Here is an 18,752-nt window from a genome sequence, read left to right on the forward strand (position 1 = left end):
CCTATACAGTCATCTGTATAAACATGGAAATATCTACAATGCCATCTGTATACACATGGAAATATCTACACAGCCATCTGTATAAGCATGTAAATATCTACACTGCTATCTCTATAAACATGGAAATATCTACACTGCCATCTCTATATACATGAAAATATCTACACTGCCATCTCCATAAATATGGAACTAACTACTCCGCCATCTGTATAAACATGGAAACATCTACACCGCCATCTTTGTGAACAAGGAAATATCTACAATTCCCTCTGTATAAAGATATAAATATCTGCACCGCGAGCTGTATAAACATGGAAATATCTACATCACTATCTGTATAAACATGGAAATACCAACACCGCTATCGGTATAAACATGAAAATATCTACAACGCCATCTATATAAACATGGAAATATCTACACCGCTATGTCTATAAACATGGAAATACCTACACCGCTATCTCTATAAACATGGAAATATCTACACCGCTATCTGTATAAACATGGAAATATCCACACCACCACCTATATAAACATGGAAATATCTACACCGCCATCTGTATAAACATGGAAATATCTACAATGCCATCTGTAGAAAGATGGAAATATCTACACCGCAATCTGTGCAAACATGGAAATATCTACACCGATATCTGTATAAACATGGAAGTATCTACACCGCTATCTGTATAAACATGGAAACATCTACACCGCGATCTGTATAAACAAGAAATATCTACACCGCCATCAGTATAAACATGGAAATATCCACACCGCTATCTCTGTAAACATGGAAAAATCAACACCGCTATCTCTATGAACATGGAAATATCTACACTGCCATCTCTGTAAACATGGAAATATCTACACCACGATCAGTATAAACATGGAAATATCTACACCGCTATCTGTATAAACATGGAAATATCTCCACTGCTATCTCTATAAACATCGAAATATCTACACCGCCATCTGTATAAACTTGGAAATACTCACAAAGTTATCTGTATAAACATGGAAATATCTACACCGCCATCTGTATAAACATGGAATTATCTACACAGCCATGTGTATATACATGGAAATATCTACACCGCTATCTATATAAACATGGAAATAACTACACCGCTATCTGTATAAACATGGAAATATCTACACCACCAGCTACATATCCATGGAAATATCTGAGCCGCCATCTGTATAAACATGGAAATATCTACATGGTCATCTGTGTGTGGATGAAAATATCAACACCGCCATCTGTACAAACATGGAAATATCTGCACCGCTATCTGTATAACCATGGAAATATCTACACCACGGTCTGTATAAACATGGATATATCTTCACCGCTATATGTATAAACTTGGAAATATCTACACAGTCATCTGTCTAAACATGGAAATATCTACACCTCCATCTGTATAAACATGGAAATAACTTCACTGCAATCTGTATAAACATGGAAATATCTACACAGCCATCTGTATCAGCATGTAAATATCTACACTGCTATCTCTATAAACATGGAAGTACGTACACCGCTATCTGTATAAACATGGAAATATCTACACTGCTATCTGTATAAACATGGAAATATCTACACCGCTGTCTGTATAAAAATGGAAATATCTACAGCGCTATCTGTATAAACATGGAAATAACTCCAGCCGCTATCTGTATAAACATGGAAATATCTACACCGCTATCTTTATGAACATGGAAGTATCTTCACCGCTATCTGTATGAACCAGGAAATACCCACAACACTATCTGTGTAAACATGGAAATATCTACACAGCTGTCTGTGTAAACATGGAAATATGTACACCGCTATCTGTGCGAAGATCAAAATATCTACACGGCAATCTGTGAAAGTGTAGAAATATCTACTCCTCTATCTCTGTAAACATGGAAATATCTTCACCGCTATCTGTGTAAACATGGAAATATCTACATGGCTATATCTATAAACATGGAAATATCTACACCGCCATCTTTATAAACGTGGAAATAACTACACAGTCATCTGTATAAACATAGAAATATCTACACCACTATCGGTATAAACATGGAAATATCTACAATGCCATCTGTATAAACTTGGAAATAACATCACCGCTATCTCTATAAACATGGAAATAACTACATCGCTATCTGTATAAACATGGAAATTTCTACACCGCTATCTGTATAAACTTAGAAATATCTACACCGCTATCTGTATAAATAGGGAAATAACTTAACCGCTATCTCTATAAACATGGAAAAGTCTACACCGCTATCTGTATAAACATGGAAGTATCTACATGGCTATCTCTATAAACATGGAAATATCTGCACGGCTATCTGTATCTACATGGGAATAACTACACCGCTATCTCTATAAACATGGAAATATCTCCACTGCAATCTGCATAACCTTGGAAATATCTACACCTCCATCTGTATAAATATGTAAATATTTCCACCGCTATCTGTATAAACATGGAAATATCTCCACCGCTATCTGTATAAACATGGAAATATCTCCAACGTTTTCTGTATAAACATGGAAATATCTACACCACTATCTCTATAAACATGGAAATACCTGCACTGCTATCTGTATAAACAGGGAAATATCTACAGCGCTATCTGTATAAACATGGAAATATCTAAAACACTATCTGTGTAAACATGGAAATATCAACACAGCTGTCTGTGTAAACATGGAAATAGTTACACCGCTATCTGTGTGAAGATGGAAATATCTACACCGCAATCTGTGCAAATATGGAAATATCTACACCTCTATCTCTGTAAACATGGAAATATCTACACCACTATTTGTATAAACATGGAAATATCTACACCGATATCTGTATAAACATGGAAATATCTCCAATGCTATCTGTATTAACATGGAAATATCTACATGGCTATCTGTATAAACATGGAAATATCTACACCGCTCTCTGTATAAACATTGAAATATCTACAGCGCTATCTGTATAAAAATGGAAATATCTCCACCGCTATCTGTATAAACATGGAAGTATCTACTCCGCTATCTTTATAAACATGGAAATATCTACACCGCTATCTGCATGAACATGGAAATATCTACAACACTATCTGTGTAAACATGGAAATATCTACACACCTGTCTGTGTAAACATGGAAAAATATACACCGCTATCTGTGTGAAGATGGAAATATCGACACCGCCATCTGCGCAAATATGGATATATTTACACCTCTATCTCTGTAAACATGGAAATATCTACACCGCTATCTGTATAAACAAGGAAATATCTACACCGATATCTGTATAAACATGGAAATATCTACACCACGGTCTGTATATACATGGATGTATCTACATCACTATGTGTATAAACATGGAAATATCTACACCGCTGTCTGTATAAACATGGAAATATCTACATGGCTATCTCTGTAAACATGGAAATATCTACACCGCCATCGGTGGAAACATGGAATTAACTACACAGTCATCTGTATAAACATGGAAATATCTTCACCGCTATCTCTATAAACATGGAAATAGCTACACCGCTATCTGTATAAACATGGAAATATTTCCACCACTCTCTGTATAAACATGGAAATATCTACAAAGATATCTGTATAAACATGGAAATATCTACACCGCTATGTGTATAAACTTGGAAATATCTACACCACTATCTCTACAAACACGGAAATAACTACACCGCTATCTGTATCTACATGGAAATATCTACACCGCTATCTCTATAAACATGGTAATATCTCCACCGCAATCTGCATAAACATGGAAATATCTCCACCGATATCTGTATTAACATGGAAATATCTCCACCGCTATCTTTATAAACATGGAAATATATAAACCGTTATCTGTATAAATATGGAAATATCTCCACAGCTATCTGTATAAACATGGAAATATCTGCACTGCTATCTATATAAAAATGGAAATACCTACAACATTATCTGTGTAAACATGGAAATATCTACACAGCTGTCTGTGTAAACATGGAAATATGTACAGCGCTATCTATGTGAAGATAGAAATATCTACACCGCAATCTGGGCAAATATGGAAATATCTACACCTCTATCTCTGTAAACATGGAAATATCTACACCGCTATCTGTATAAACATGAAAATATCTACACCGCTATCTATATAAACATGGAAATATCTACACCACGGTCTGTATAAACATGGATATATCTGCACCGCTATATGTATAAACTTGGAAATATCTACACAGTCGTCTGTCTAAACATGGAAATATCTACACCTCCATCTGTATAAACATGGAAATACCTTCACTGCAATCTGTATAAACATGGAAATATCTACACAGCCATCTGTATAAGCATGTAAATATCTACACCGCTATCTCTATAATCATGGAAGTACGAACACCGCTATCTGTATAAACATGGAAATATCTACACCGCTATCTGTATAAACATGGAAACATGTACACCGCTGTCTGTATAAACATGGAAATAACTACAGCGCTATCTGTATAAACATGGAAATATCTACACCGCCATCTTTATAAAGATGGAAATATCTACACCGCTATCTGTATAAACATGGAAATATCTAAAACACTATCTGTGTAAACATGGAAATATCTACACAGCTGTCTGTGTAAACATGGAAATATGTACACCACTATCTGTGTGAAAATGGAAATAACTACACGGCAATCTGTGCAAAGATGGACATATCTACACCTTTATCTCTCTAAACAAGGAAACATCGACACCGCTATCTGTATAAACATGGAATTACCTCCACTGCTATCTGTATAAACTTGGAAATATCTACACCGCTATCTGTATAAATATGGAAATATCTTCACCGCTATCTCTATGAACATGGAAAAGTCTACACTGCTATCTGTCTAATCATGGAATCATCAAAATGGCTATCTCTATAAACATGGAAATATCTACACCGCCATCTGTATAAACCTGGAAATACCAACACCGTCATCTGTATAAACTTGGAAATATCTACACCACTATCTATATAAACATGGAAATATCTACACTGCCATCTGAATAAACATAGAAATATCTACACAGCCAACTCTATAAACACGGAAATATCTCCATCGCTATCGGTATAAACATGGAAATAGCCACACCGCTATCTGTATAAACATGGAAGTATCTACAGCGCCATCTGTAAAAACATGGAAATATCTACACAGTCATCTGTATAAACATCGATATATCTACACCTCCATCTGTATAAACATGGAAATATCTACACTGCCATCTGTATAAAAATGGAAATAGACACACTGCTATGTGTATAGACATGGAAATATCTACACCGCCATCTGAATAAACATGGAAATATCTACACCGCTATCTGTATAAATATGAAAATACATTCACCACTATCTCTATAAACATGGAAATATCTTCACCGCTATCTGTATCCACATGGAAATATCTACACCGCTTTCTCTATAATAATGGAAATATCTCCACCGCTATCTGCATAAACTTGGAAATTTCTACACGGCCATCTGTATATACATGGAAATATCTCCACCGATATCTGTATAAACATGGAAATATCTCCACCGCTATCTGTATCAAAATGGAAATATCGCCAACGCTAACTGTATAAACATGGAAATATCTACACCGCTATCTGTATAAACAGGGAAATATCTACAGTGCTATCTGTATAAACATGGAAATATCTACACCGCTATCTGTATAAATAAGGAAATAACTAAAACACTATCTCTTTAAACATGGAAATATCCACAACACTATCTGTGTAAACATGGAAATATCTACACAGCTGTCTGTGTAAACATGAAAATATGTACACCGCTATCTGTGTGAAGTTGGATATATCTACACGGCAATCTGTGCAAATATGGAAATATCTACTCCTCTATCTCTGTAAACATGGAAATAACTACACCGCTATCTGTATAAACATGGAAATATCTACACCGATATCTTTATAAACAAGGAAATATCTACACCGCTATCTGTATAAATAAGGAAATAACTAAAACACTATCTGTTTAAACATGGAAATATCTACACAGCTGTCTGTGTAAACATGGAAATAGGTACGCCGCTATCTGTGAGAAGATGGAAATATCTACACCGCAATCTGTGCAAATATGGAAATATCTACACCTCTATCTCTGTAAACATGGAAATATCTACACCGCTATCTGTATAAACATGGAAATAACTACACCGCTATCTCTGTAAACATGGAAATATCTACACCGCTATCTGTATAAACATGGAAATACCTACACCGCTATCTGTATAAAAATGGAAATATCTCCACCGCTATCTGTATAAATATGGAAGTATCTACTCCGCTATCTTTATAAACATGGAAATATCTATACCGCTACCTGCATGAACATGGAAATATCTACAACACTATCTACGTAAACATGGAGATATCTACACACCTGTCTGTGTAAACATGGAAATATATTCACCGCTATCTGTGTGAAGATGGAAATATCGACACCGCAATCTGTGCAAATATGGATATACACACCTCTATCTCTGTAAACATGGAAATACCTACACCGCTATCTGTATAAACATGTAAATATCTACACCGCTATCGGTATAAACATGGAAATATCTACACCGCTATCTGTATAAACATAGAAATATCTACATGGCTATCTCTATAAACATGGAAATATCTACACCGCCATCTGTATAAACATGGAATTAACTACACAGTCATCTGTATAAACATGGAAATATCTACACCACTATCTCTATGAACATGGAAATATCTACAATGCCATCTGTATAAACATGGAAATATCTTCACCGCTATCTCTAAAAACATGGAAATAGCTACACCGCTATCTGTATAAACATGGGAATATCTCCACCACTCTCAGTATAAACATGGAAATAACTACACCGCTATCTGTATAAACATGGAAATATCTACACCGCTATCTGTATAAACTTGGAAATATCTACACCACTATCTGTATAAATATGGAAATATCTGCAATGCCATCTGTATAAACATGGAAATATCTACACCGCTATATGTATAAACATGGAAATATCTCCAACGCTCTCTGTATAAACATGGAAATATCTCCACCACTCTCTGTATAAACATGGAAATATCTACACCGCTATCTGTATAAACCTGGAAATATCTACACCGTTATCTGTATAAATAGGGAAATAACTTCACCGCTATCTCTATAAACATGGAAATGTCTTCACCGCTATCTGTATAAACATAGAAATATCTACATGGCTATCTCTATAAACATGGAAATATCTACATGGCTATCTGTATCTACATGGAAATATCTACAACGCTATCTCTATAAACAAGGAAATATATACACCGCTATCTCTATAAACATGGAAATATCTACACCGCTATCTGTATCTACATGGAAATATCTACACCGCTATCTCTATAAACATTGTAATATCTCCACCGCAATCTGCATATATTTGGAAATATCTCCACCGCTATCTGTATAAACATGGAAATATCTGCACCGCTATCTGTATAAAAAGGGAAATATCTACAACACTATCTGAGTAAACATGGAAATATCTACACAGCTATCTGTGTAAACATGGAAATATGCACAATGCTATCTGTGTGAAGATGGAAGTATCTACACCGCAATCTGTGCAAATATGGATATAGCTACACCACTATCTCTGTAAACATGGAAATATCTACACAGCTATCTGGATAAACATGAAAATATCTACACCGCTATCTGTATAAACATGGAAATATCTACACCACGGTCTGTATAATCATGGATATATCCACACCGCTATCTGTATAAACTTGGAAATATCTACACAGCCATCTGTCTAAACAGGGATATATCTACACCTCCATCTGTATAAACATGGAAGTAACTTCAATGCAATCTGTATACACTTGGAAATATCTATACAGCCATCTGTATAAACATGTAAATATCTACACTGCTATCTCTATAAACATGGAAGGACGTACACCGCTATCTGTATAAACATGGAAATATCTACACCGCTATCTGTATAAACATGGAAATATCTACACCGCTATCTTGTAAACATGGAAATATCTACAACACTATCTGTGTAAACATGGAAATATGTACACCGCTATCTGTGTGAAGATGGAAATATCTACAGGGCAATCTGTGCAAATATGGAAATATCTACACCTCTATCTCTGTAAACATGGAAATCTACACCGCTATCTGTATAAACATGGAAATATCTACATGGCTATCTCTATAAACATGGAAATGTCTACACCGCCATCTCTATAAACATGGAATTAACTACACAGTCATCTGTATAAACATGCAAATATCTACACCACTATCGGTATAAACATGGAAATATCTACAATGCCATCTGTATAAACATGGAAATACCTACACCACTCTCTGTATAAACTTGGAAATATCTACACCGCTATCTGTATAAACATGGAAATATCTCCACCGCTATCTGTATAAACGTGGAAATAGCTACACCACTATCTGAATAAATATGGAAATATCTTCACCGCTATCTCTATAAACATGGAAATGTCTACAAAGACATCTGTATAAACATGGAAATATCTACACAGGCATCTCTATTAACATGGAAATATCTACACTGCCATCTGTATAAACATGAAAATATCTACACAGGCATCTCTATAAACATGGAAATATCTACATCGCTGTCTGCATAAACATGGAAACAGCCACAATGCTATCTGTATAAACATGGATACAACTACAGCGCCATCTGTAAAAACATGGAAATATCTACACAGTCATCTGTATAAACATGGAAATATGTACACCTCCATCTGTATAAACATGGAAATATCTACACTGCCATCTGTATAAAAATGGAAATAGCCACACCGCTATGTGTAAAAACATGGATATATCAACACCGCCATCTGAATAAACATGGAAATATCTACACCGCTATCTGTATAAATATGAAAATAACTTCACCGCTATCTCTATAAACATGGAAATATCTACACCGCTATCTGTATCCACATGGAAATATCTACACCGCTATCTGCATAAACTTGGCAATATCTACACCGCCATCTGTATAAACATGGAAATATCTACACCGCTATCTGCTTGAACTTGGAAATATCTACAACACTATCTGTGTAGACATGGAAATATCTACACACCTGTGAGTGTAAACATGGAAATATATACACCACTATCTGTGTGAAGATGGAAATATCTACACCGCAATCTGTGCAAATATGGATATATCTACACTGCTATATGTATAAACATGGAAATATGTACACCGCTACTTGTATAAACATGTAAATATCTACACCGCTATCTGTATAAAGATGGAAATATCTACACCACGGTCTGTATAAACATGGATATATCTACACCGCTATGTGTATAAACATGGAAATATCTACACCGCTATCTGTATAAACATGGAAATATCTCCACCACTCTCTGTATAAACATGGAAATGTCTACACCAGTATCTGTATAAACATGGAAATACCTACAGAGTCATCTGCATAAACATGGAAGTAACTACACCTCCATCTGTATAAACATGGATATATCTACACTGCCATCTGTATAAAAACGGAAATTGCCACACTGCAATCTGTATAAACATGGAAATATCTACACCGCCATCTGAATAAACATGGAAATATCTACACCGCTACCTGCATAAATACGGAAATATCTACACCGTTATCTCTATAAACATGGAAATATCTCCACCACTATCTTTATAAACATGGAAATATCTGCACCGCTATCTTCATAAAAATTGAAATATCTACAACACTATCTGTGTAAACATGGAAATATCTACACAGCTGTCTGTGTAAACATGGAAATATGTACAACGCTATCTGTGTGAAGATGGAAATATCTACATGGCAATCTGTGCAAATATGGAAGTATCTACACCTCTAGCTCTGTAAACATGGAAATATCTACACCGCTATCTGTATAAACATAGAAATATCTACATGGCTATCTCTATAAACATGGAAATATCTACACCGACATCTGTATAAACATGGAATTAACTACACAGTCATCTGTATAAACATGGAAATATCTACACCACTATCTCTATGAACATGGAAATATCTACAATGCCATGTGTATAAACATGGAAATATCTTCACCGCAATCTCTATAAACATGGAAATAGCTACACCGCTATCTGTATAAACATGGAAATATCTACACCGCTATCTGTATAAACTTGGAAATATCTACACCGCTATCTGTATAAATGTGGAAATATATTCACCGATATCTCTATAAACATAGAAATTTCTACACCACTATCTGTAAAAACATGGAAATATCTACATGGCTATCTCTATAAACATGGAAATATCTTCACCGCCATCTGTATAAACATGGAAATAACTACACTGTCATCTGTATAAACATGGAAATATCTACACCACTATCTGTATAAACATGGAAATATCTACACAGTCATCTGTATAAACATGGAAATATCTACACCACTATCTCTATAAAATTGGAAATATCTACACCGTAATCTGTATCCACATGGAAATATCTACACCTCTATTTGTATAAACATGGAAATATCTACACCACGGTAGGTATAAACATGGATATATCTACACCGCTATCTGTTTTAACTTGGAAATACCTACACAGTCATCTGTCTAAACATGGAAATATCTACACCTCCATCTGTATAAACATGGATATATCTACACTGCCATCTGTATAAAAATGGAAATAGCCACACCGCAATCTTTATAAACATGGAAATATCTTCACCGCCATCTCAATAAACATGGAAATATCTACACCACTATCTGCATAAATATGGAAATATCTACACCGCTATGTCTATAAACATGGAAATATCTACACCGCTCTCTGTATCTACATGGAAATATCTACACCGCTATCTCTATAAACATGGTAATATCTCCATCGCAATTTGCATAAACTTGGAAATATCTCCGACGATATCTGTACAAACATGGAAATATCTCCACCGCTATCTTTTTAAACATGGAAATATCTACACTGCTATCTGTATAAACATGCAAATATCTGCACCGCTATCTGTATAAAAATGTAAATATCTACAACACTATCTGTGTAAACATGGAAATATCTACACAGCTGTCTGTGAAAACATGGAAATATGTACAACGCTATCTGTGTGAAGATGGAAATATCTACACCGCAATCTGGGCAAATATGGAAATATCTACACCTCCATCTCTGTAAACATGGAAATACCTACACCGCTATCTGTATAAACACGAAAATATCTACACCACTCTCTGTATAAACATGGATATATCTACACCGCTATCTGTATAAACATGGAAATATCTACAACACTATCTGTGTAAACATGGAAATATCTACACAGCTGTCTGTGTAAGCATGGAAATATGTACACCACTTTCTGTGTGAAGGTGGAAATATCTACACGGCAATATGTGCAAATATGGAAATATCTACACCTCTATCTCTGTAAACATGGAAATATGTACACCGCTATATGTATAAACATGGAAATATCTACATGGCTATCTCTATAAACATTGAAATATCTACACCGCCATCTTTATAAACGTGCAATTAACTACACAGTCATCTGTAGAAACATGGATATATCTACACCACTATCTGTATAAACATGGAAATATCTACAATGCCATCTGTATAAACATGGAAATAACATCACCGCTATCTCTATAAACATGGAAATACATACACCGCTATCTGTATAAACATGGAAATATCTCCACCGCTATCTGTATAAACATGGAAACATCCACACCGCTATCTGTATAAACTTAGAAATATCTCCACCGCTATCTGTCTAAACATGGAAATATCTACACCGCTATCTTTATAAACATGGAAATATCTACAATGCCATCTGTATAAATATGGAAATAGCATCACCGCTATCTCTATAAACATGGAAATATCTACACCGCTATCTGTGTAAATATGGAAATATCTTCACCGATATCTCAATAAACATGGAAATGTCTACACCACTATCTGTATAAACATGGAAATATCTACATGGCTATCTCTATAAACATGGAAATATCTACACCGCCATTTGTATAAAATGGAAATAACTGCACTGCCATCTGTATAAACATGGAAATATCTACACGACTATCTGTATAAACCTGGAAATATCTACACCTCCATCTGTATGAGCATCGAAATGTCAACACTGACATCTGTATACACATGGAAATACCTACACCGCTATCTGTATAAACATGGAAATATCTACTCCGCTATCTGTATTAATATGTATGTATCCACACCGCTATCTGTATAAACTTGGAAATATCTACACGGCCATCTCTATTAACATGGAAATATCTCCACCGCTATCTGTATAAACATGGAAATAACTCCACCGCTATATGTATAAACATGGAAATATCTAACCCGCTATCTATATAAACCTGGAAATATCCACAGCGCTATCTCTATAAACATGGAAATGCCTACACCGCTATCTGTATAAACATGGAAATGTCTACATGGCTATCTGTATAAACATGGAAATATCTACACCGCCATCAGTATAAACATGGTAATACCTAAACCGTCATCTATTTAACATGGAAATATCTACAGCATTATCTGTGTAACCATGGAAATATCTACACAGCCATCTGTATAAACATGGAAATATCTACACATCCATCTCTATAAACACGGAAATATCTACACTGCCATCTGTATAAAAATGGAAATAGCTACACCGCTATCTGTATAAACATGGAAATGTCTACACCGCCATCTGAATAAACATGGAAATATCCGCACCGCTATCTGTATAAATATGGAAATATCAACACCGCTATCTCTATAAACATGGAAATATCTACACCGCTATCTGTATCCACATGGAAATATCTACACCGTTATCTCTATAAACTTGGAAATATCTCCTACGCTATCTGCATAAACTTGGAAATATCTACACCACCATCTGTATAAACATGTAAATATCTCCACCGCTATTTGTATAAACATGGAAATATCTCCAAAGATATCTGCATAAACATGGAAATATCTCCACCGCTATCTGTATAAATATGGAAATATCTACACTGCCATCTCTATAAACATGGAAATATCTACATCGCTATCTCTACAAACATGGAAATAGCCACACCGCTATCTGTATAAACATGGAAATATCTACAACGCTGTCTGTACAAACATGGAAATATCTACAACACTATCTGCATAAACTTGGAAATAACTACACCGCTAGCTGTGTAAATTTGGAAATATCTTCACCGCTATCTCTATAAACATGGAAATGTCTACACCACTATCTGTATAAACATGGAAATATCTACACTGCGATCTGTATAAACATGGAAATATCTACACTGCCATCTCTGTAAACATGGAAATATCTACATCGCTATTTGCATAAACATGGAAATAGCCACACCGCTGTCTGTATAAACATGGAAATATCTACACAGCCACCTGTAAAGACATGGAAATATCCACAGAGTCATCTGTATAAACATTGAAATATCTACACCTCCATCTGTATAAACATGGAAATATCTACACTGCCATCTGTATAAAGTGGAAATAGCCACAACGCTATCTGTATAAACATGGAAATATCTACACCGCTATCTGTATAAACATGGAAATATCTACAACGCTATCTGTATAAACATGGAAATATCTCCACCGCTATCTGTATAAACATGGAAATATCTACACCGCCATCTGTATAAACATGGAAATACCTACACAGTCATCTGTATAAAAATGGAAATATCTGCACAAATATCTGTATAAACATGGAAATATCAACACTGCCATCTGTATAAACATGGAAATATCTACACAGCCATCTCTATAAACATGGAAATATCTACATCGCTATCTGCATAAACATGGAAACAGACACACCGCCATCTGTAAAAACATGGAAATATCTACACAGTCATCTGTATAAACATGGAAATATCTACACCGCCATCTGTATAAACATGGAAATATCTACACTGCCATCTGTATAAAAATGGAAATAGCCACACCGCTATCTGTATAAACTTGGAAATATCTACACCGCTATCTCTATAAATATGGAAATATCTACAAAGCTATCTCTATTAACATGGAAATATCTACACGGCTATCTGTATTTACATGGAAATATCTACACCGCTATCTCTATAAACATGGAAATATCTCCATCGCAATCTGCATAAACTTGGAAATACATACACCTCCATCTGTATAAACATGTAAATATTTCCACCGCTATCTGTATAAACACGGAAATATCTGCACCGATATCTGTATAAACATGGAAATATCTCCACCGCTATCTGTATAAACATTGAAATATCTACACCGCTATCTGTATAAACATGGAGATATCTACACCGCTATCTGTATAAACATAGAAATATCTACAGCGCTATGTGTATAAAAATGGAAATATCTCCACCGCTGTCTGTATAAACATGGAAGTATCTCCTCCGCTATCTTTATAAACATGGAAATACCTACACCGCTATCTGCATGAACTTGGAAATATCTACAAAACTATCTGTGTAAACATGGAAATATCTACACACCTGTCTGTGTAAACATGGAAATATATACACCGCTATCTGTGTGAAGATGTAAATATCGACACCGCAATCTGTGCAAATATGGATATATCTACAACTCTATCTCTGTAAACATGGAAATACCTACACCGCTATCTGTATAAACATGGAAATATCTACACCGCTATCTGTATAAACATGGAAATATCTACACCACGGTCTGTATAAACATGGATATATCTACACCGCTATCTGTATAAACATGTAAATATCTACACCGCTATCTGTATAAACATGGAAATAACTACATGGCTATCTCTATAAATGTGGAAATATCTACAACGCCATCTGTATAAACATGGAATTAACTACACAGTCATCTGTATAAACATGGAAATATCTACACCACTATCTCTATGAACAAGAAATATCTACAATGCCGTCTGTATAAACATGGAAATATCTTCACCGCTATCTATACAAATATGGAAATAGCTACACCGATATCTGTATAAACATGGAAATATCTCCACCACTCTCTGTATCAACATGGAAATACCTACACCGCTATCTGTATAAACTTGGAAATATCTACACCACTATCTGCATAAACATGGAAATATCTACGTGGCTATCTCTATAAACATGGAAATGTCTACACCGCCATCTGTATAAACCTGGAAATAACTACAATGTCATCTGTATAAACAAGGAAATATCTACACCACTATCTGTATAAACATGGAAATATCTACACATCCATCTCTATAAACATGGAAATATCTACACAGACATCTCTATAAACTTTTAAATATCTTCATCACTATCTGCATAAACATGGAAATAGCCACACCACTATCTGTAAAAGCATGGAAATATCTACACCGCCATCTGTAAAAACATGGAAATATCTACAGAGTCATCTGTATAAACATGGAAATATCTACACCTCCATGAGTATAAACATGGATATATCTACGCTGCCATCTGTATAAAAATGGAAATAGCCACACCGCAATCTGTATAAACATGGAAATATCTACACCGCCATCTGAAAAAACATGGAAATATCTACACCGCTATCTGCATAAATATGGAAATATCTACACCGCTATCTCTATAAACAAGGAAATATCTACACCGCTATCTCTATCTACATGGAAATATCTACACCGCTATTTCTATAAACATGGTAATATCTCCACCGCAATCTGCATAAACTTGGAAATATCTCCACCGATATCTGTATAAACATGGAAATATCTCCACCGCTATCTTTATAAACATGGAAATATCTACACCGTTATCTGTATAAACATGGAAATATCCCCACCGCTATCTATATAAAAATGGAAATATTTACAACACTGTCTGTGTAAACATGGAAATATCTACACAGCTGTCTGTGTAAACATGGAAATATCTACACAGCTATCTGTGTAAACATGGAAATATGCACAACGCTATCTGTTTGAAGATGGAAGTATCTACACCGCAATCTGTGCAAATATGGAAATATCTACACCACTATCTCTGTAAACATGGAAATATCTACATGGCTATCTGTATAAACATGAAAATATCTACACCGCTATCTGTATAAACATGGAAATATCTACACCACGGTCTGTATAATCATGGATATATCTACACCGTTATCTGTATAAACTTGGAAATATCTACACAGTCATCTGTCTAAACAGGGATATATCTACACCTCCATCTGTATAAACATGGAAATAACTTCAATGCAATCTGTATACACTTGGAAATATCTACACAGCCATCTGTATAAACATGTAAATATCTACACCGCTATCTCAATAAACACGGAAAGACGTACACCGCTATCTGTATAAACATGGAAATATCTACACCGCTATCTGTATAAACATGGAAATATCTACACCGCTATCTTGGAAACATGGAAATACCTACAACACTTTCTGTGTACACATGGAAATATCTACACAGCTGTCTGTGTAAACATGGAAATATGTACACCGCTATCTGTGTGAAGATGGAAATATCTACACGGCAATCTGTGCAAATATGGAAATATCTACACCTCTATCTCTGTAAACATGGAAATCTACACCGCTATCTGTATAAACATGGAAATATCTACATGGCTATCTCTATAAACATGGAAATGTCTACACCGCCATCTGTATAAACATGGAGTTAACTACAGAGTCATCTGTATAAACATGCAAATATCTACACCACTATCTGTATAAACATGGAAATATCTACAATGCCATCTTTATAAACATGGAAATACCTACACCACTCTCTGTATAAACATGGAAATATCTACACCGCTATCTGTATAAACATGGAAATATCTCCACCGCTATCTGTATAAACTTGGAAATATCTACACCGCTATCTGTATAAATATGGAAATATCTTCACCGCTATCTCTATAAATATGGAAATGTCTACAAAGACATCTGTATAAACATGGAAATATCTACACAGGCATCTCTATTAACATGGAAATATCTACACTGCCATCTGTATAAACATGGAAATATCTACACCGCCATCGGTATAAACATGGAAATAACTGCACAGTCATCTGTATAAGCACAGAAACATCTACAAAGTCATCTGTATAAACATTGAAATGTCTACACTGCCATCTCTATCAACATGGAAATATCTACACAGCCATCTCTATAAACATGGATATATCAACATCACTATCTGCATAAACATGGAAAAGGCCACAACCCCATCTGTATAAACATGGAAATGTCTACACGGCCATCTGTAAAAACATGGAAACGTCTACACAGTCATCTGTATAAACATGGAAATATCTACAAGTCCATCTGTATAAACATGGAAATATCTACACCGCTATCTTTATAAACATGGAAATATCTAAACCGCTATCTCTATAAACATGGAAATACCTACACCGCTATCTGTATAAACATGTTAATATCTACACCGCTATCTGTATAAACATGGAAATATCTACACCGCTATGTGTATAAACTTGGAAATGTCTACACCGCCATCTATATAAACATGGAAATATCTCCACCGCTATCTCTATAAACATGGAAATATCTCCACCACTATCTCTATAAACATGGAAATAACTACACCGCTGTCTGTATAAACCTGGAAATATCTACACCTCTCTCTCTATAAACATGGAAATGTCTACACCGCTATCTGTATAAACATGGAAATATCTACACCGCCATCTGTATAAACGTGGAAATACCTACACAGTCATCTGTATCAACATGGAAATATATACGCCACTATCTGTATAAACATGGAAATATCTACAATGCTATCTCTGTAAACATGGAAATATCTACACAGCTATCTGTGTAAACTTGGATATATCTACACCGCTATCTCTGTAAGTTTGGCAATACCTACACTGCAATCATTGCAAAGATAGAAATAGCTACACCGCTATCTCTGTAAACATGGAAATATCTACACCGATATCTGTATAAACCTGGAAATAACTACACTGCCATCTGTATAAACATGGAAATACCTACACCACTTTCTCTATAAACATGAAAATATCTACACAGCTATCTCTATATACATAGAAATATCTACAACTCCATCTCTATAAACATGAAAATATCTACACCGCCATCTTCAGAAACCTTGATGTATCTACACCGCCATCTGTATAAAGATGGAAATATCTACACCACTATCTGTATAAATATGGAAATATCTTCACTGCCATCTGTATAAACATGGCAATATCTACACTGCCATCTGTATAAAGATGGAAATATCTACACCGCAATCTGTATATATATGGAAATATCTACACCACTATCTGTATAAACAAGGAAATACCTACACCGCCATCTGTATAAACATGGAAATACCTACACCGCTATCTGTAGAAATATGGAAATATCTACACCGCTATCTCTATAAATACGGAATTACCAACACCGCTTTCTCTATAAACGTGGAAATATCTACATCGCAATCTCTATAAACATGGAATTATCTACACCGCCACCTCTATAAACATGAAAATATCTACACCACCATCTTCAGAAACATGGCTGTATCTTCACCGCCA

This window comes from Pan paniscus, chromosome 6 (assembly GCF_029289425.2).
Source record: "Pan paniscus chromosome 6, NHGRI_mPanPan1-v2.0_pri, whole genome shotgun sequence".
In the NCBI taxonomy this organism is placed as follows: domain Eukaryota; kingdom Metazoa; phylum Chordata; class Mammalia; order Primates; family Hominidae; genus Pan; species Pan paniscus.